The sequence below is a fragment of the Pan paniscus genome, chromosome 1 (assembly GCF_029289425.2).
Source record: "Pan paniscus chromosome 1, NHGRI_mPanPan1-v2.0_pri, whole genome shotgun sequence".
NCBI lineage: Eukaryota > Metazoa > Chordata > Mammalia > Primates > Hominidae > Pan > Pan paniscus.
In genome coordinates, this window is record NC_073249.2 from 157,622,748 (window position 1) to 157,643,195 (window position 20,448).

The 20,448-nt window shown below is 37.5% G+C and overlaps 1 long non-coding RNA gene across 1 annotated transcript in view; it reads left to right on the forward strand.

Annotated features, from left to right (window-relative positions):
* Positions 1 to 1,673: 1,673 nt before the first annotated feature.
* Positions 1,674 to 20,448, forward strand: part of LOC130541796 (uncharacterized) — a 33,740-nt gene continuing 14,965 nt past the window's right edge. The window contains exons 1-3 of the long non-coding RNA XR_008955919.1: positions 1,674 to 1,989; positions 7,609 to 7,683; positions 10,449 to 10,488. This is a non-coding gene — a long non-coding RNA (uncharacterized LOC130541796). The remainder of the gene's footprint in view (positions 1,990 to 7,608; positions 7,684 to 10,448; positions 10,489 to 20,448) is intronic.

Sequence of the window (20,448 nt, forward strand, 5' to 3'; positions counted from 1 at the left end):
GTGCCAGAGTGGGGTAGGAAAATTGCCCCTGCTTTGGTCTTAGTTGAGTTTAATCAATATGGTGTCTGAAACAGAGCCATCAATGTCCAGGGTCTCACAGACTTTCAGAAAAACAGTCTCCAGCCATGACTGTCACTCTTCCCTCTAAAAAGTCAACAACCTATTCAAGGAATTAGGCAGGGAAATATGCTTCATTATTTTCCATTTCTGTTTATCTCTCAAGAGCGTGAAACAACCAGTGAAACAAAAACACAACATTTCCTTCTCCTTTAGCCAAAAAACTAAAAGTCTCATCCAAAATATGCAAATTGTGTCCATCAACCCATTAATAATGCACGGAGCCTGACTTAGGTACAACATCCTGCTACACATAGAACATGGTAAGTGCTATAACGGAGAAATGAACAGTGGTTGAACTCTGGGAGTCATAGAAAGCTTTCTTGAGGTAGTAACTCATAGGCTCAATCTTCAAAAATGAGCAAGAGTTCATTGTTCAACAAAGAGACATTATGGCATGTTGGACAAAGGGAATGAGAAATGCAAAATGTTGCATGTATGAAGGAGCTTGGAGTTCTTGGGTGATTGTGGGAAGCATAATATGTTTGGGGCACAAGTTGTGTGACAATGTGTGTATGTGGGAGGCAGCTTGGGAAAGTGAGACTAGAGGAAAAGAATGAGACCAAATTCAGAGTGACAACTATTCTGAGATATTTTCAGTTAAAATTTTTCCAACTGGCTCTCAGTAAAGCTAAATTTCCATCTATCCTTATTCCTAACACACTCTTTAATTCTGTTTAGGGAAGAGGAGAAGAACGATTAAAAGGAATGTACACTGCAGATGCACAATAAATGCCAACATATTTAATTGATCAGGAGCTAGAAGGGCAAACTGAATAATGGGATACAGTCTGGGAAGTTTTGTCTTAAGCAGAGTCTTTTCATAGTCTTAAACATGATGATCTTATCACTTGCCTTAGTCAAGTTTCGGTGTTCATTACTGGTTTTTATTTAGACTGAAATAGTGGCCTATGATCCCACAACAAATACACAGTTGAGACTGAGATTACTATTTGGGAGATTTTTGTCATCCACTAATCTGATTTACATTAGGAGAGCTTATTCCTAAACCCTCCATACTTTTAGCCCCGTCCCTCATTTTTCCCAGCAGGTTAGTAGGAAAAGCAAGTAGAGCCTTCAGTCCATGATTTTGTATCAAGTGGAGCTCACCTAGTCCAATAGTCCTAAATGTGAGGGATTCCCTTTCTTTCTGCCCTCTTTTCCTCAGGCCAGTATGTTGCTGATAAAGAGCAAGGGAGTTCTGGTCGGGCGTGGTGGCTCTCGCCTGTAATCCCAGCACTTTGGGAGGTCAAGGCAGGCGGATCACGAGGTCAGGAGATTGAAACTGTCCTGGCTGACACGGTGAAACGCGGTTTCTACTAAAAATACAAAAAAATTAGTCGGGCGTGGCGGCGGGCGCCTGTAGTCCCAGCTACTCGGGAGGCTGAGGCAGGAGAATGGCATGAACCCGGGAGGCGGAGCTTGCAGTGAGCCGAGATGGCACCACTGCACTCCAGCCTGGGCGACAGAGTAAGGGAGTTCTCCAAAAATTTAGATTTCCGTCTGTTTGTTTATTCAGAGACCTAAACTAGAGTGCAGGAACAATGAGGAATTCCACTGTTACCACACATCTAAGCCATGTTCTCCATGCTGTTACCTTCTCATACTCATAGTTTGATCTCTTTCTGCCTAGCTCTCATGTCTGTCTCTGGATTGTTTCAAATCGTAAGAGAAAAGGAATATCATTTATTGCCTCTTGCAAAGTAAATACTCCTCTATTTAACTGACGGGATGAACCAATGATGTCATTTAACAGTTTGTTTGTTGGTGATCTCTACTGCTGAAATCTCATTAACATACACATTTACTCCTTTGATCTTCACGATAATCCCATGGAATTGACAAGGCAAAGGCATTATTGACATTTTACAGGTAAGATTGTTTCTCAAATGATGGAGTAGCTCTCTCAGCCTATTTAGCTCTCTGGAACTCGGTGAAGTCCTGGATTCACAGTGCCACAATAATAATACAGTAGTAGGATTCTAATATTGGAATTACGGGGGCATTGGCATGAAAAAGGGTGGCTTTATGTCTTTGCTCTGGCCCTTCCTCATTAGATTCTTAGGTCAATTACTTCAGCTCTTTGGGCACAAGTCTCCTACTCTGTAACATCGAGATAACAATCACTATCTCTGAGAGTTGTGTAGATTAAATAAGAAAACATATAAACAGCATTACCCCTCTAACATCATTATTGTTTAGTAACAAAGGTCAATGGGAAGTACAGTGTGCAAATGAAGGGAAATGCAGATTCAGATATTTATTCCGATGCCTTGCCATGGCCCTCAAATTCAGATTCCTAGAAACAAATTTTTACCTACACCCATATGTGCTTGCATTTCAAGGATTCATTAGGTCTGATCATCTGCTATTAATGCCAAAAAGCGCTTGAGCTTGGTTGCTTTACAGTCTCTCTTTATAGCTTTGTAAGGTTAGGAAAAAAATCCCTGAAATATCATTGTGGGGCCATATTTATAAATTGTCACAGGTGTTGCTGGACCACTGTGAGCACTCAAATTTATTTTTATAGTCATGCTCACTTTCGTGTAACTTTGGGTCTTTCATTTGGTCAATTAATGACTGTAGTAAAATAATGTGGAAAATCACATAACACCAATATTCCAATAAAATAATTTGTTAATGTTTAATGTAACAGTAACATTGCTTTAGAAAATATCTAGCAAATGTATTGAACATACATATCCACACCTTCTTCCCAAGAAAGGATTTTGTTGTTCATTGTCGTGTTAATGAAACAGTTAAGTTAAAACAGGGGGTCAGATTTAGTTTTTCTTTCCTATATATAAAAATAGTCATGTAATTTGCCCCTCTGTCATCAAAAGTAAATGTATTAAGGGAATCAATGGTAAACATTTTCCAGTGTTATCTTCAGCTTCATTCTTGCTTGCTGTCTGAAAGGAGCTGTTGCTGGGGGAGGTGTACAGTATACCTTGAAGAGTGTTCCTACTTTTGACACTTAGGGTAACTTCAAGAACAGGAGCTTTGAAAATCTAAATTACTCATCTCTATTCTGTATGATTATTGCTGTCATTCAGTTGAATGAAATTAAACTTGCCACTTGCATCATCACACAGAACCAAATTATAGAACATGTTTTTTAATAATGTTATTTCATTTAATTAAAGAGTAAATGGAATTCTGCTTTGCTTCAATTGTTTGATATAAAATATACAACATTGAATAAAAGGGAAAGCATTAAGTTTCTGTGAGAAATTCAGTAAATAAAATTAAAATTGGAAAGAGGCACTACCCTTAGATTCTATTTATGCAACTATTCTTTTCATTTTACTTACCAAAAAGGCTCACCAAAACCTAGAATTTTCCCACTCCTACTGCCTTGCTAAATTTTGGCCTTGTGTTATGTTTTCATGGTGGTGGGGGAATCTTCTTTTGAAATACTTTTGTTTTTGGAGAGAAGGATGAATAATTTCTAACACAGAGAAAACAATCAGGCAGCCTGGGGCAGATCTTCCTCTTGGTTCTCACACTTTTTTCATGGTACCCATTTTTTAAATGTGTAAATTTCACTTGAAAATTGGGATGAGTGGGTTGTCTTGAAAAGAAATAAAATCTGGTCACACTGAACCCACATTTCTGCATGATCAACCTCAGCAGAAGCTGGGACATGTGAACTCCAACTGCCTAAGTCCCCACCAGGCTCTATTGTCTTTCCATGCCTGCCAGACTGCTTTACTCAGTGAAGATGCTGGAATGACTCCTAAAGGCATGTATGTATACATTTGTAAATTAAAAATTTATTAATTTTTAAACAGCAGAAGAATGCTTAAAAGGGAGGGAGAGGCAGCCTCCAAGTCTACCTCTGATTACTTTAAAAATGTTCCTAGAATAGGTGTGATCTTAGGCAATTTTCTCATTTGTAAAACCAGATATAATATTTGTAATTCCTATCTTTTGTGGTTTTATGACAATCACTAAGATGCTGCATATAAAATATTTAGCATAATGACTGGTACTCATAGGTGTGCAATAAATGTTAGCTACAAGTGTTTTATGACAGCAAAATAGATGTAGTTTTAAAAATTGACTTTGAGTTTCTCTGAGTAGCAGATGCCCTGTTTCAGGATCTTTGATTTTCAGTTGCACTGTTCCCATTGAATACACTGGGATAATTGCCAGTAGACATGCTGCCTCTGTCATTCTGGGTGAGATCACTTGGTCTTGAGCTTCGCGCAGGGTAATGAGTGTATTAGGAAAAACCGAAGCAAACATGTGGGTGGATATTTCTTGTCAGAGCTTTGATTTGGATTCCTTGCAGAACAACAGAAATATTCATTATATTTTCATTTCTCAAATGCAAAGAATAGCAGAGTTTCAAAAACAGGAGAGTGAGGCACTACCCTAAAGGAAGCTGTTTTAACACATGTAAAGCAGTCTCTAGGAATCAAGGCATCATAGATATTTTCCTATTATTTCTCCTGCTCATTATTTGGCATCTTTATTTGTTTTGATCCCTTCCTATAGACTTGCCAATGTTAATTTGCTGCAAATGTGATTTTTGGACCAGCAAAGGGTCTGCAGCTCATGCAGAGCATAGTAGATCATTAAATAGATTTCTGATTTACTGCCCTTAATATCTTCTTCAGGAACAGCAATAGAAGCTTGTGGTTGGGGGCGGAGGATCTCTGATTACAATCATGAGTAGAGAAATGGTTTCTTCTGATATTTTTCTTTCAGAGAGACTAAGCAAAACTGCCATACAGTTTAACAGTACCCTTCTTAACTCACTGAAGGTTGCCATGGAAACAGGAATCTCACCTCAACATGAAAGGCATTTAGGAAATCTGTTAGGTTTTAACATTAGCATGATCTAAGCATCCTTGCTCACCACTAACAAGTCTAGCATCTCTTTTAGAATATCATTAATACTCATTAAATTTCCCTGCACATGGTTTTGGAGGTCTTCATATCATATTTGATGTTTTTTTTTATTTTTTTGTGAGTGACCATCTTATCAGAGAATATGCATTTTGAGAACTATACTTAGCTCATCTAGCACATGAAATAAGACTCACTTTTACTTACACTGTTATTTTCACATGATCTAGATTTAGATTTTAATAGAGAATAGCATGATTCCAATGGCAATTTTAAAAATGTGCTAATACTTGGGAAATTTATTTATAAGAAAGAAGAACCAAGTGGGAATTTTTGTTCTGTAAACAAAGTTTAATATAAAATGCCCCTATTGTTACTTGTTTGTGCAGGGTAACTTTTAGGTTAGCTCTCATATATGAATTTAGTTTTGCCAAGTAATTTAATTTTAGCATTTGTTTTCTAAGACAGTCTACTTAGGAATCTTAAAACACTTAAAAATCTTTTAAGATTATGTTTCTGGCAAAATCAGTTTGACTTTTTGGTTTGTTGAACTATAAAATGTGATTCAAGAGCCACTAATTTGCTTAAAGCAACTATAGTAATGGCTAAATCACCATTTTCTTCTATTTTATGAAAGAAGGAAAATGTAGGTGTACTTTTAGGGAAAAAATGAGAGAAGATCTATAAATTATGACTCAAAATCTTCCTTTTTTAAAAATGTGAAACGAAAGAAGTCACTTGTTGAGCAGTCAATCTTCTCCAGATGACCGTGACTTCCCAAATTGGTATATTTCTTCCCCTGATTGAAAAATTTTTAGTGGCTCTCAATGCTTATTCCTGGCATAGAGCAAGTGGTAAGTTGTGATGAACACAGACTTTGGAATGAGAAAGCCCAAGTTTAATTCTCAACTCCATTGCTTGCCAATTGGGTGAAATTTCACAAGATACTTTAAGCCCCTGCACCTCTTTTCATCAAAAGTTGTTATAAGAATTAAGTTAGACAATGCATGTGCCGCACTTAGACTTCTGCTATAAGGCACACATACTGGCACATAATACATCCTCAGTGAATCCAATTACAAGTAGTATTATTATATTAATTTTATAGCTTGGATAATTCAACAGCACTGGTAAGCCAGTATTTCTCTTTTTACTAAAATCAAGTCTCTTAGCAGAGCAGCCAACCAGGTATAAATTGGGCTGCTTGTAGCCCTCCTTCTTCTTGAGCTTGTTGTTTACCTTTGGAAAAAGTGGATTAGTAATAAAATGTCCAAAACCCAGAGAACAGATAAGAGAATAAAATATTAAGAAAAAGCACAAACCGGAAACTTGATTTTTAGGTGGGATATTGAAAAAAACCAACCAACCAGTCATTTCTAGTTGAGAAGAGTCAGAGTATGTCTATAAGTAGTTCGTTCATTGGCTTGTGTAGCTTTGGGACCATAATCAATTAGTGCATAATAAATTATTTATCACGAGCAGATCCAGAGTCCTATAGGATTATTCCAATTTGGTGTTTAATTTCTTTTATGTTGAGGTTTGAAGATAAAATGAAGTATATCCTTTTCCAACCCACCTCGAATCAAAAGGAAATAAAGAAAGTAGTAATCAGATGGAGACAAAAAGTCAGTTTAATTAATGACTTAAATAATTAGCTCTTAAGAATGTTGTTTGGGGTAACAGTGAGATTTTAAAAACTGTACCCCCTTATTAGGCAAATATAAACACCCAGTCCTGGGCAGCACTGGAAGACAGCAGCCTTCTCTCCTCAGGGGAAGAGATTACCAGTATAAAACTCACAGCAGGAATGAGAAGAACAGAAAGCATGCTCACAGCAGGCAGGTGGCTTCCAAGGGCAAAGAAAGGGGAGAGCAACTGAGATGCCTAAGGCCAGTACCTGCTCTGGCCAGCAGCAGAGAGGAGCATGTATTCTTTGGAGACAAGCAAATAAAAAACTAAAGAAGCTATAAGAGAAGGGTCAAGCCATGCATTCTCAGCTTATTTCCCTAAGTACCAATCAGATAAAGAGGTAGTAAGAGAGGCCAGGAAGTCTTACTCCAATGGATGGTAGTCTACCTTAGTGTGAAATAAGTGTGCTGGTTTGCTAGGGTTATCATGACAAAATACCCAACTGGGTGGCGTAAACAAAAGTAATATGTTTTGTCACAGTTCTGGAAGCTAGAAGTACAAGATCAAGGTATTGGCAGGTTTTGTTTCTTCTGTGGCCTCTCTCTTTGGCTTGTGGGTGGCCACCTTGTCCTTTGTCCTAATGTAGTCCTGGTGTTTCTTCTGTGTGTTTGCACAGCCCCAGTCACTCTCTCTCTCTCTCTTTCTGTGCATGTTCAAATTTTCTCTAATAAGGACACCATTCAGATTGCATTAGGGCCCACTCTAACGGCCTCACTTGACTGAATCACCTCTTAAAGGCCCTATCTTTAAATACAGTCGCATTTTAAGATACCAGAGGTTAGGGCTTCACTATATAATTTTTGAGGGGATACAGTTTAGCTCATAACAATATGTTGACCTTAACAGCACAGTAATACCTATAGATTTTTCATTGCAATTAACACTTTGCTAACTTATTTATTTTCATTTATTCATTTTTTCATTTTAAAAAATCTTGCCTCTTAGCTTTTTCAGGAGTTAAGCTGCCTTCACAATGAGGATCAAACCTGCAGCTTACAGCTTATAGACTCAATGATGTATGTAAGCAAAATGGGGAATTGCCAAGTCTACCTTAAAATGGCCATTTGCCATACAGTTACTTGATAGACCCATTAAATTCCAGTAAATTAAAAATGTTCCAATGTGGCTAATCATTCCAGAAATGCCAATAAAAATGAAATGTGATGTTCCCCACCCTGTGTCCAAGTGTTCTCATTGTGCAATTCCCACCTATGAGTGAGAACATGCGGTGTTTGGTTTTCTGTCCTTGTGATAGTTTGCTCAGAATGATGGATTCCAGCTTCATCCATGTTAAAAAAATTATTTTTTTAAATTATAAGAATTATATTTTATCAAAGATTTGTTTTGTTATAGTTCTATGTGATGTGGGGTTCTAAAGTCCCATAAAATTATTCTTCTGGAGAACAGCTTGTTTTAATAAAGCTGAACACTATTAGAGAGTAAGAATAAAGATAAAGCCTGTTACCTTTGGCACAAATAACTATGAATGAAAAGAAATTAAGTGAAGCTATGAAGAAAAATCATTTGTTCTTTCACAGCATCTTTGTATGGAGACATCAAGAACTCTATAAATGCTCATTAGTTATGTGATGCGCTGCACCTTGAAAATTCCCTCTTGTCTTAGTGCATTTTGTGCTACTATATCAGAATAGACAGACTGGATAATTTATAAAGAAGAGAGATTTCTTACAGTTCTGGAGGCTGGAAGTCCAAGGTGGAGGGACCCACAACTGGCAAAAGTTTTTCATGCTGTGTCGTCCCATAGCGGAAGGCAGAAGTACAAGAGAGCTCAAGAGAGCAAGGGGTGGGAGGTTATCTTGCTTTTACAACAAACCCACTCCAGTGATAATCACATAAATCCATTCATGAGGGCAGATTCCTCATGAATCTAATCACCTTTGAAAGGCCCTGCCCTCAAAACTGTTGCATTGGGGATTAAGCTTCCAATTCATGAACTTTGGAGGACATATTCAAACCATAGTGCCCTGTATTCAAATCTAAAATCTTTGGATCTTGCAACCAGACCGTGGAACAAAGAGAATGAAATAGAAGCTTTTTCAAGGATATTTAGATCCATGTGTAGGCACCTATGTTCTGCTCACCCTTTGAATATGCTACATAAATTGGGAAGAATTAGGACCAGGTCTTCCCCAGACTTCTGGATCATACTTCAATGCATAGTTAGATAATAGGGAAAATTGAATTAAGAAAAAAAAATTCAGCCCCTGTGGTTTTGTGTTAAAATTACTGATAGGCCTGGGGCGGTGGCTCATGCCTGTAATCTCAGCACTTTGGGAGGCCGAAGCGGGTGGAACACCTGAGGTCAGGAGTTCGAGACCAGCCTGGCTAACACGATGATGCCATATCTCTACTAATAATACAAAAAATTAGCCAGGTGTGGTAGTGGGTGTGTGTAAACCCAGCTACTCGGTAGGCTGAGGCAGGAGAATTGCTTGAACCCAGGAGGTGGAGGTTGCAGTGAGCTGAGGTTGTGCCATTGCAATCCAGCCTGGACAACAAGAGTGCAACTCTGTCCCCCCCCCCCAAAAAAATGACTGATATTAATATCAAGAACTAAGATTAATTGAATCCTAATTCTATTAACAGAACTGCTAAAACATTTGAAATTTCATTATTTTAAGCTGCTCTTGCACATAACTACCATGGCACTCTGCAAAGGGCTGACAAAAAACTAAAACATGGAATGAAACATGGTGTCTGGCCCCATGGTGCTTATAGTCACCGGAAAAGTAGACATTAACAACTATATAACAGCTATAGTACTTGCTCATGAAGTCAAAGTTAGTTACTGAAGAGAAGCACAGCAAGCAAAGGCTCACTGTGTCTGGATAACCAAGGAAAGCTTCACAGAGGAGAAGACAGCCTGGATGGTGAAGGATGAGAATTTTATAGCAAAATATTTTCTAAAAGATTGAGGCAGAGCATAAGAGAAGGACTGCTTAGAAGAAATATATATGATGAAATATAATGAGTGGAATGTTGGAGGTGAAAAAACAGGTTTTTTTTGTTTGTTTGTTTGTTTTGAGACAGAGTCTCGCTCTGTTGCCCAGGCTGGAGTGCAGTGGCGCGATCTCGGCTCACTGCAAGCTCCGCCTCCCGGGTTCACGCCATTCTCTTGCCTCAGCCTCCGGAGTAGCTGGGACTACAGGCGCCCGCCACCACGCCCGGCTAATTTTTTTTTGTATTTTCAGTAGAGATGGTGTTTCACCATGTTAGCCAGGATGGTCTCGATCTCCTGACCTCGTGATCCGCCTGCCTCGGCCTCTCAAAGTGCTAGGATTACAGACGTGAGCCACCGCGCCCGGCCGGAAAAAACCTTTTGATGTTAGATATTGGAGGGCTTTCATAAAGTTTTTGAGAAATGGGAGAAATAACATGATTTTTGCAACTGGAAGACGTCTGCAAGCATGGGGAGAGTGGCATGGGGATAGGAAAGCAAGTGGTGAACAACTTTTCCTGTGAAAACAGCTACTCGCCAATCTTAGATTTTTCAAGGGCAGCCTGAACATTATGTCCTTTCCCAAGCTAATTTATTTTTATGTACCCAAGAGCTTTGAACATGTAGTCACTTGAATGTAACATCCTCACACATTCCCTCTCCCTTTGAACAGCATAATGTAATCATAACAGGAAAAATTCTAATTTGTTTCACCAACAAAAAAATCTAAATTCTTCCTAGTGTATTCTGTTAACATTTATATGCACTTACCTTAAGTTTGTGCTATCTGTTAACTTTAGCATCTTGTCTTCTGTTGTCTTGCCAGACTGTGAACAAGATGCCACCCCCAAATGATGTAGTCAATGGTAAGTAAGCCTTCTTGCCTCTACTTTATAAAATCTTCTCTCTTTTCCTTTGTTCGAATACTATTATTGACATCTCTTGTTTCATCATGCTGGTCATTACATCTTTGACCCACATGCCATTAAAAGTGCAGCCAAGAGTTGGCTCAAAGCCGTTCTCAGATGTTTGAGAGAACTCAGAAATGATCTCAATCAGATCGAGTGGCATCACAGGGGCTTTTCCTCCACTTATTGGCTAATGAACCTGAGTAGGGATTTTAGCTTCATCCTAGGAATTCTTTCTTTTGAACAAATTCATGATGTTTGTTGATTACTGTTGCTGAAGTAAATTAAAGTACCTGACTTTTTTGTTTTTAATTTCAACTTTAGTTTTAGATACAAGGGGTATATGTGCAGGTTTGCCACATGGGTATATCGCATCAAGGTAGTGAGCATAGTACCCAATAGGTAGTTTTTCAACCCATGTCATCCCTGCCTCCCGCCTCTAGCAGTCTGTAGTGTCTATTGTTCCTGTTAATGTCCATGTGTGCTCAATGTTTAGCTCTCACTTATAAGTGAGAACATGCAGTATTTGGTTTTCTGTTCCTTTTTTAATTCACTTAGGATATGGCCTGCAGCTCCGTCTATGTTGCTGCAAAGGACATGATTTCATTCTTTTCTTATGGTTGTGTAGTACTCTATAATATATACTAATATGTGCCACATTTTCTTTATCCAATTCCCCATTGATGGGTACCTAGTCTTTGCTATTGTGAATAGTGTGACAAGAAATTTAGGAGCAGGCATCTTTTTGGTGTAATGATCTATTTTCTTTTGGGTATATACCCAGTAATGAGATTGCTGCGTTAAGTTATTTGAGAAATCTCCAAATTGCTTTCCACAGTGGCTGAACTAATTTACATTCCCACTGACAATGTATAAGTGTTCTCTTTTTTCCACATCCTCACCAGCATCTGTTGTTTTTTACTTTTTAATAATAACCATTCTGACTGGTATGAGATGGTATCTCATTGTGGTTGATTTGCATTTCTCTGTTGATTAGTGATAATAAGCATTAGACCCTTACCTTTCACCATTTACAAAAATTAACTCAAGATGAATTAAAGATTTAAACATAAGACTCAAACTATAAAAATCCTAAAAGAAAACCTAGAAAACACCCTCCTCAACACTGGGCTTGGCAAAGAATCTTTGGCTAAGTCCTCAAAAGCAACTGCAACAAAAACAAAAATTGATAAGTGGGGCCAACTAAAGATGTTCTGTACAGCAAAAGAAATTATCAACACAATAAACAGATAGCCTACAGAAAAGCCGAAAATATTTACAAACTATGCATCTGACAAATGTCTAATACCCAGAATCTATAAGGAACTTAAATCAACAAGCAAAAAATAAATAACCTTGGCTGGGCGTGTTGGCTCACACCTGTAATCCCAGCACTTTGGGAGGCCGAGGCAGATGGATCAAGAGGTCAGGAGACTGAGACCATCCTGGCCAACATAGTGAAACCCCACCTCTACTAAAAATATAAAAATTAGCTGGGCCTGGTGGCACATGCCTGTAATCCCAGCTACTCGGGAGGCTGAGGCAGGAGAATAGATAGAACTAGGGAGTCAGAGGTTGCAGTGGGCCGAGATTGCACCACTGCACTCCAGCCTGGTGACAGAGTGAGACTCCATCTCAAAATAATAATAATAATAATAATAATAATAATACACCTGCAATCCCAGCACTTTGGGAGGCTGAGGCAGGCAGATCATGAGGTCAGGAGATCAAGACCATCCTGGCTAACACGTGAAACCCCATCTCTACTAAAAATACAAAAAATTAGCTGGGTGTGGTGGCGGGCACCTGTAGTCCCAGCTACTCAGGAGGCTGAGGTAGGAGAATGGCGTGAACCTGGGAGGCAGAGCTTGCAGTGAGCCGAGATCACACCACTGCACTCCAGCCTGGGCAACAGAGTGAGACTCTGTCTCAAAAAAAATAAGAATAATAATAAAAAATTTAAAAATGGGCAAAGGACATGAACCAACACTTCTCAAAAGAAGACATTCAAACAACTTACACACATGAGAAAACATTGTGTTTTTTACATGTATTGACAAATCATAATTTTTGATTGGTCTTTACCCAATGATGACATTAAAATGTATGGAATTCTTAGTGTATTGCCTCTGGTATACCAAAATACGTAACTGACTTCCCCACTTAGATGTCTCACTGGTATCTGAAACTTAACATGTCCCAACACAACTTCTCCTGTTGCTTCCAACTGCCGTCTTCTCCATTTCATTAAATGGAACCACCATTCACCTACTTGACCAAAGCTTACACTTAGGAATCATTCTATGCTCCTTTTTTTCCCCCATACTTTAAATGCAATCTATCACCAAGTCAAGTCAGTTTTATTCTTAAAATATATTTTAAATTTAACCTCTTGCTACCACTTTCATTGCTACTTGCCAAGTAAAAACAACCTGGATTGCTTCAGAATCCTTCCAGTTAATGTCTCTGCTTTTAATCTTGTTCCCTCCATTTATTCTCAATACAGAAGCAAAGGAATTCAGCTTTTAAACATGTAAATCAGATCATATTCTGATTGCTCAAAATCTCCCAATGCTCCAATACCTTCCTGTTGCAGTCAGAAAAATATATCAGCTTCATTCCATGCTGCACATCTAGGGCCCATCACCCTCTCCCAAATATCTGGGCAAACTAATTAGGAAGCTCAGCTGCTCTCTCCTTTGATGCAGGTAAAATATTCAAATCAAGATCTTTGCCCCAGCCCCAAGCCTAACCACAATTTAAAATTCCAAGCCAGTCTCCTTTTCTTGTTCTGTGAAGCCAATTGTGGGCCAGCTTGGGAAGTCTACCTTGCTCTCTCAAAAAAACCTTATTATATAAGTAATAAATCTATTCATATTCTCTTGGTGTGTGTGTGTGTGTGTGTGTGTGTGTGTGTGTGTGTGTGTGTGTTCACCATCGGTCTTGACATCCAAAGCAAATTTGGGTGTGGATTCATCCTGCTTTTGTAAAATGACTATCTAACAATGAAGGAATGAGTAAATGATTCTTTCTTTGTGCTTTGTCTTCTAAAACTACTCCAAAATAAACTGTTCTCTAATCCATTATTTTTTAACATGTTCTTTGTATGTTTGTTCTCTTGTATGCCCTATGAAGGTTCTGTTAGTATCTGTACATCTATTTATGTATCTATGTATCTATGTATCTATGTATCTATCTATCTATCTATCTATCTATCTATCTATCTATCTATCTATCTATCATCTTCTCTCTTTCCTCATCAACTTGGAGTTATCATACTTGCCTCATTTACTTTTGGTGCTGTGTATAACTTTCACTCCAATTTCTTCATAATTAAAATTAATGGGAGGACCCCCATAATTTCTGCTTAAATGTTTAGAGTTTGGGGCTTATTACTTCTGCAAGTTTTTTTTACATCATTTATCACCAAGTATTACCACTCCTGGATATTTTGAATGGAGAGAGAATCTTCTTTCCTATTTATCAACCTGCTCGCTATTAAGAACAATTTATCTGTTCTAATGGGAATTTGATCTCCTTGTATTTATCTCTGTCAAATTTTCCAGCTTTTGAAATAAATTTCAACTACTATCATATTATGGTCAGAAAACACAATGTTTCTTGCTTTACTACAGTATCTGTTTACATAAACTGTATCACTTTCCTTGGGGATTACTTCACATTTTTTATAATACTGACCAACATATGAGCATAGATATTCAAATCCGGATTCTGTAATCCCATTCATGTACAAATGATACCTAAATGTGTAGTTCCTCTGATCACTTGTTTATTTCTAAACCTAAAGCCCAGAAGTAGGTAGATTTACTCCATGTTTCATGCTCTAAGTTGTACACAGAGCAAGTACTATGCTCTCTAGGCAATCTTCTCTCTCTTGCATTTCTGGTCCAAGCCTAGTGTTCATTCTCTTCTAATAGCTGTGGCTTTTCTCCTGATATTTTATGTCTTTCTAAAAGGATCATATGAAAAAACTACTCCTTTCTTTGGTTTGGTGATTAGTGCTTTTCCGTCATTTCAGGACCCACTTGCTATCACAGGCCTTCCCTTTTCCTGTGGTTAATAATCTATAAGAGTATTTCTAACAATCTAGAATATTATGACTAGATGAAATAGTCTTTTGGGAGCATCGTTCTCATTAGGTCATGTGCACTCAACGCATGTAACTTGCTTACATTATGTGGTTAACTCACTTACATTCTCTGAGTAATACTTGAGAGCTCTTCACAAGAAAGAATGCCTGGTGGCCACTCTAGTACACTGAAATGATCTCTAGAGATGACATATATCATTAACAAGAACCCTAAACATAATCTCTTATCAAAACTTTTTTTCTTCAATTTTTTTGTAGTTAGAGACTGATCAGAGATGGGCCTGCTGGGCTGATCAGGCAAAGCTTTATCCTGAGGCTGGATCATGACCGAAGTCCTCTGCTTCATCAGTCTAGAAACACACTCTGATTGATGCTCTCTGAAGTGAGGAAGCTAAGACTTCTACTCACAAGAGACTGAGAGAAAAATGTTTTTCTATTAATAAATAAAATGAGATAAAACTCACTAAAGGAGCAGAATATTTGATTTACACATTCTGTTCTTCTGAGAACAGCCATATGAGAAACTATAGGGTCATTATGTGAACTTGACATGACCGCAAGGGGTATTGTTAAGGCCAGCATAATAGACCTTTAATACTGTGATAAACACCTCCACTGTTGGGTCAAACATGCCAAGTGAGTTTCAGGCCTTCCCTTGGATGGTTTTCTTGTATTCTGGTGGAATGCAGACCACTTTCTCTCTGTTAACATATTCTTTCATGAGACAATAGCTTAAAAATAATAGCTACCTTCTATTAAGTTTCTACAATGTTATTAATGTCTTAATATAATAACAGTTAACACTTTTAAATACCTACTATGTTGCAGGCATAAGGAACTCGCTTACCTCTTTTCACAACAACCTTATGAAGTAGGTACTTATTACAATCTGCATTTTTAAATATACACTGAGAAATGAGTACTCTTCACAGAAGAATGTATAAAATGTGAATAATGATAAAATGAACACCTAAGTATTCACTATCCCTCTTAAGAAATAAAACACACATCACCTTCCTCTCCTGTCCCATCTTACTGAACCATTATTTTGAATGTGTTAATAACTTCTTTCTTCCCTAAGGTTTTCTTTTTCTTTTTACTTTATCCTGAATAGCAATACAGGATTTCATGTTTTCTATGAATTGCTGATATCTTCTCCCATTTTATGGCTTTTTTCTGTTCACTGTATCCTTTGTAATTAATTTTAATGCAGTCAAATTTATCAATTTTTCTCTTTGTGATTTATAGCCTATGTTTCTTGTTGAAAAAAATCCTACTCATTCTTGAGTTTATAATGATGATATTCCATATTGCTTTCAAAAGGCTTTATAGTTTTGACTTTCACCCCCTGGAAATGATTTTTATGAATGATGTGACATATAGGAAATCATTTACATTTTACAGATGAAAAAAAATGACACAAGGTGATTAATTGCCTCGCTCAGGGTTCACAGATGGTAAATCATAGAGCTTGAAACTGAACCCAGGCAGTCTCGCTCTGGATGCTGCCTCCTCAGGTGTAACTACAGCAACTATACAGATGCAGTAATGGATGTTCAGGGAAGTGAAGTGACTTGTCTAAGGTAACACAGTCAGTAAGAGCTACCTACAGAGAATATGCAAAATTCAACATACTTTATACCAGAGTTCATACATTTTCCTTACTATGGCCTGCCTTCCTAGGACCACATCCTGGTCTTATGATTCTGTTTCTACAAATTCTCCTTTCTCCTTGCTTTGGGGAACCATTTTATTCTTTAGTTACTTTTGCAGAGAGCTGGTTTTAGCCATATTCTTTCTACATAACTGGTTTAACCCACAAAGTAAAAATTTCTCTCTTAATTCTGAATTCATCTGATGTCGTGTTTCTCTGAATTTATCACAGTCTTATTTCTTAGTCTGAATTTATATGTAATTTTTACCTCTTAGAGTCCCATCTGCTGACCTTCCAATATTGTGCATTCAAATGCTATTTATAGAAGATCATCTTACTCTCAGCTTCTTGTTACCTCTTTTTCAATGATTGCAATTAACACTTCAAGGATTTCTTTGATCTTGCTCCTTTCCTTCTCCTTGGGCTCATCTTTTACTGCTTCTTTCATTTAATTCACACTCAGCTAGTTCTATACAAGTCAAAGATAATAGCTGATTCTTCCCTGCCATGCCTCGCTAGGACAGAGATAAAGGTAAACTTTTTGATAAAAGTTAGCCACTGTTTCTTACTCTTAAACATGAATTATAAATGCTCAGTTTTGTGGTTAGTTTGGCTTTCAATGAAGCAAACTTAAGTCATTTCTGGAGTTTTTGAAGGTCTGTGATTCAGCCTAAATTAGCTCTAAGTACAATTGTCATGCATACAAATTACTCTTTTGGTTTTGCTAATACATCTCTCCCTGCTCAAAATGCCATTTGTCCTATGGTCACCTACTGAAATTCTGCTCATCATTTAAAGTCCAAGTCAGATATCACCTCCCTGTGGGTACTTTTCTGATCAGCCAAAGCAGAATCCAATGCATAACCAAAGCATTTCACATCACTCTTAGCTTAATATATTCAGTTTTGGAATACTTTAGTATTATACATATGGAGTCTCCCAATATATTGCAAGTTCCTTGAGGAGAACAACCTAGAACTTATTTTAGGTAGCTATAACTACAATAATCTTTCTTGTTGGGATTATAGTTTTCTAATGAGAATTTTATAGGCCTATTGTAATATCTTTGAAGGTATGTATTAAGCTTAAATGAATGACATGATTAGGTGAGCTGAATAATACTTTCTTCCTTCATGAAATTATTTAGGATTTACTCTATACTTGGAATTGCATCTTGCAGTAAAGATAATAGCATGAATATAATGCAGGTTCTGTCTCATAGACTGCTGAGGTAGATAGATGAGAAAACAAAAGAGAGGCCATGGGGTGTCATGGAAATGCCCATGCTTGAGTGCCAGCACAGCTGCTTGGTTACCAGCTTTGGCATGTGCTAGTGGTAGAGGCTTGGATATGCCTTCTAATCTAATGGTGCCTAAAAGTTTTCATTTGCAAAATGAAGGGAATAAATTTTCACCTTTTGGGAACGCTTTTAGGTATAGAGATAATGCACAATTATCAATAGATGAAAACCATTATTATTATTATTATTATTATAGCATAATATAACATATTAGCTAATGTGAAAGCAGCCAAGATTGTTTTAAGCCAATTCAGGCTGGAGGATTAATTTAGATGACTAAGTTAATAGAGCGGTATGTCCACCAAAACCAGACTTGTCCTTGGGACACTGTCTGCTCGTAGAAAGAACTACTGTCAAGAGCCCTTCAAATTTCATATGCAAGAGAATAGGGAAGTAGATAAAAGTTATTTAATGATTGTTATCTGTCACATTCTTATTAGTAGCCCTATAAAGGCCATTATGAGGTTTTAATATGTTCTCCACTGGCATAATAGCTATATGAATAAATGGGCATTATAATCCCCTTATTACAGACGTAGAAACTGAGATTCAGAGAAGTTCAGTGTCTTACATCCACACAACATCTCTGATATTGTAGTCTAAAAAGGCTAATTATACTTCAAGAAAAGCATGTGTGTGTGTGTTTAGTCATTTTACCAGGGAGCATGTTATTAAATAATGACTTTGAACATCTTCCCTTATTAACTCCATTTCAGGTGTGTTTTGGGAACAGTGTCATCTTTTTGTTGCACCAAATGACACATAATGTACTATCCAGGATAACAACTGAAACCTAAAGTGTTCTTTAAAAAATTCCAATCTGATTTTTTAGAATGTAGTGGGCCTATGACTACTGGCAAATGGAGGTAATCTTTGCCCTTCTAGATAAGCAGGTAGCTGATATACCTCTTATGTAGTGGAATAGAAGACTATTATTTCCAGATGAAATAGTCTGTCTGTTGGGAGCATCATTCTCATTATGTAATCTAGGCTGAGTTGATGCAAAGGGTATAATTAAGCATCGCTACAAATTTTGTCTGTGTCTCCTGTGGTAAAGCAAAGGCTAGTCCTATTGCTTTCTTTTCTTTGAATTACTGGAACATTTTTGGCTGTACTTTATATTTCATATATACTGTGTTGAAGTCAGGCTTTCAATATTATAGTCTTTTAATTGAAGAAATAGCCAAAATTTTTATGAAATAATATTACTTTGTATTTAACACTGAATTATGTTCTTCTCCTTTACTAAAAACTTGTGAAAATGAAGGTTCTTACCTGTATTGGTAATATTATAGTATAAATATATTATATTTATGTTATATATATTTGTGTACTGTATGTCTTAAATATGTATATGTACTTAATTACATATGTATAAATATATATATGTAGCCTCTTAGTCTTTTCAACAAAATAATCAACAAGATAATAAATAATGAGTAGAATTCAAAGTATTTTTGAACACAGTTATAAATATGTTCAAGTCTTCAAATTTGAGGAACACTCTGCTAGTATTTTTAATACTAAACATGAAAATGACATATAAAAAGGAATATATTTGTCCATGGAAAAAAATAGATGACTATTCTGAGGTGATACCTATCATAACTGGAGTGGCCTCACTATATGGCATATGCACTATATGGCATATGCCAAGGCTTAAGCCTTGGCAACAAGGACAATGAGTTGAGGAAAGAAATTAGAATTAAAGGAGACAGGGCCTGGCTCTGTGACACTGAGTCTAGTCAACATGCAAGCCCTGGCACGGTTTGGGCAGATGTCAGCACCTTTGCTTGGGGAACATGGAGACAAGAATGTCAAATCTGGCCTGTGTGGCAGTGTGAAGGGCTGTTAACTAATATAATCTAGTTGTTGGTCTCAGGACAATGTCATGTATCTTACAGCCTTTGGTAGAAAATCAAGGAGACATCAAAGAGAGGAAAATAATCACCTGGTAAGAGCTGCACAGGTTTCACAGCCGTGTTGGTTTCAGGAAACATCATTGTCTTATCAGGCAAATGGAACAGGCCTGCCTTGTCCTCTGGAAGTAAGTGTCAACATGCTGTAGGGGTCAGGGAGCAGAGAAAACTGTGACTTGGAATCTACTTGATCTTAACCAAATGTGTATCTATTGGCACACCAGACACTGGGCCTATTTATTACACAATCCTAAGCCCATCACATGATAAACATAGAGCTTCTTACATAGCCTCTGACTTTGCCACAATTGGCTCAGAGAAAGGGGCAGGTGAAGAGGGGTTCGGAAAGGCAGAGTCAGCTAGAAATTAAGTTCACCTAAAACTGCAGCCTGTTACTGATCTACCAGATAATATCAGAGAACAGAAAAGAGAAATGGGATAATGAATAGCCATTGCTCCACTTGCAGCTGATACAATAATTAGAGATTTCCCAATCTGAAAAACAAAATCTCCCTGTCTGAATGTCCAACTCAGGCTTCTTAGGGATCAATAAATACTTGAAAGAAAGATTACCAAATGAAGGTGGGGAACAAGCTACCTTAGATTAAAGAACAAAGACAAAAGCAACTTTCATTTTTGTAATTTTTTCCCATAACTAAATATTCCCAAATGCTTTACAAAGCTTTTAATTGCATGCTAGCAGCAGAGGAAATGCTGGTACTGCTATGTGCCAGCTTTAGCCTGCACAGCGCAGGGAACGTCAAATGAACTCACTAGCTATAAGGGATTTGCAGAAAGCTCACTCGATCTCTTCTCTTGGAAAGCACACCTTCTCATTTCCAAGCACCCACACATTTAATGGGGAATAAAGTGGCCTATCTATACTGCTTCCATCAAGTAGTCATGAAGACAGGAAAGTAGTCAAGATGGGGTG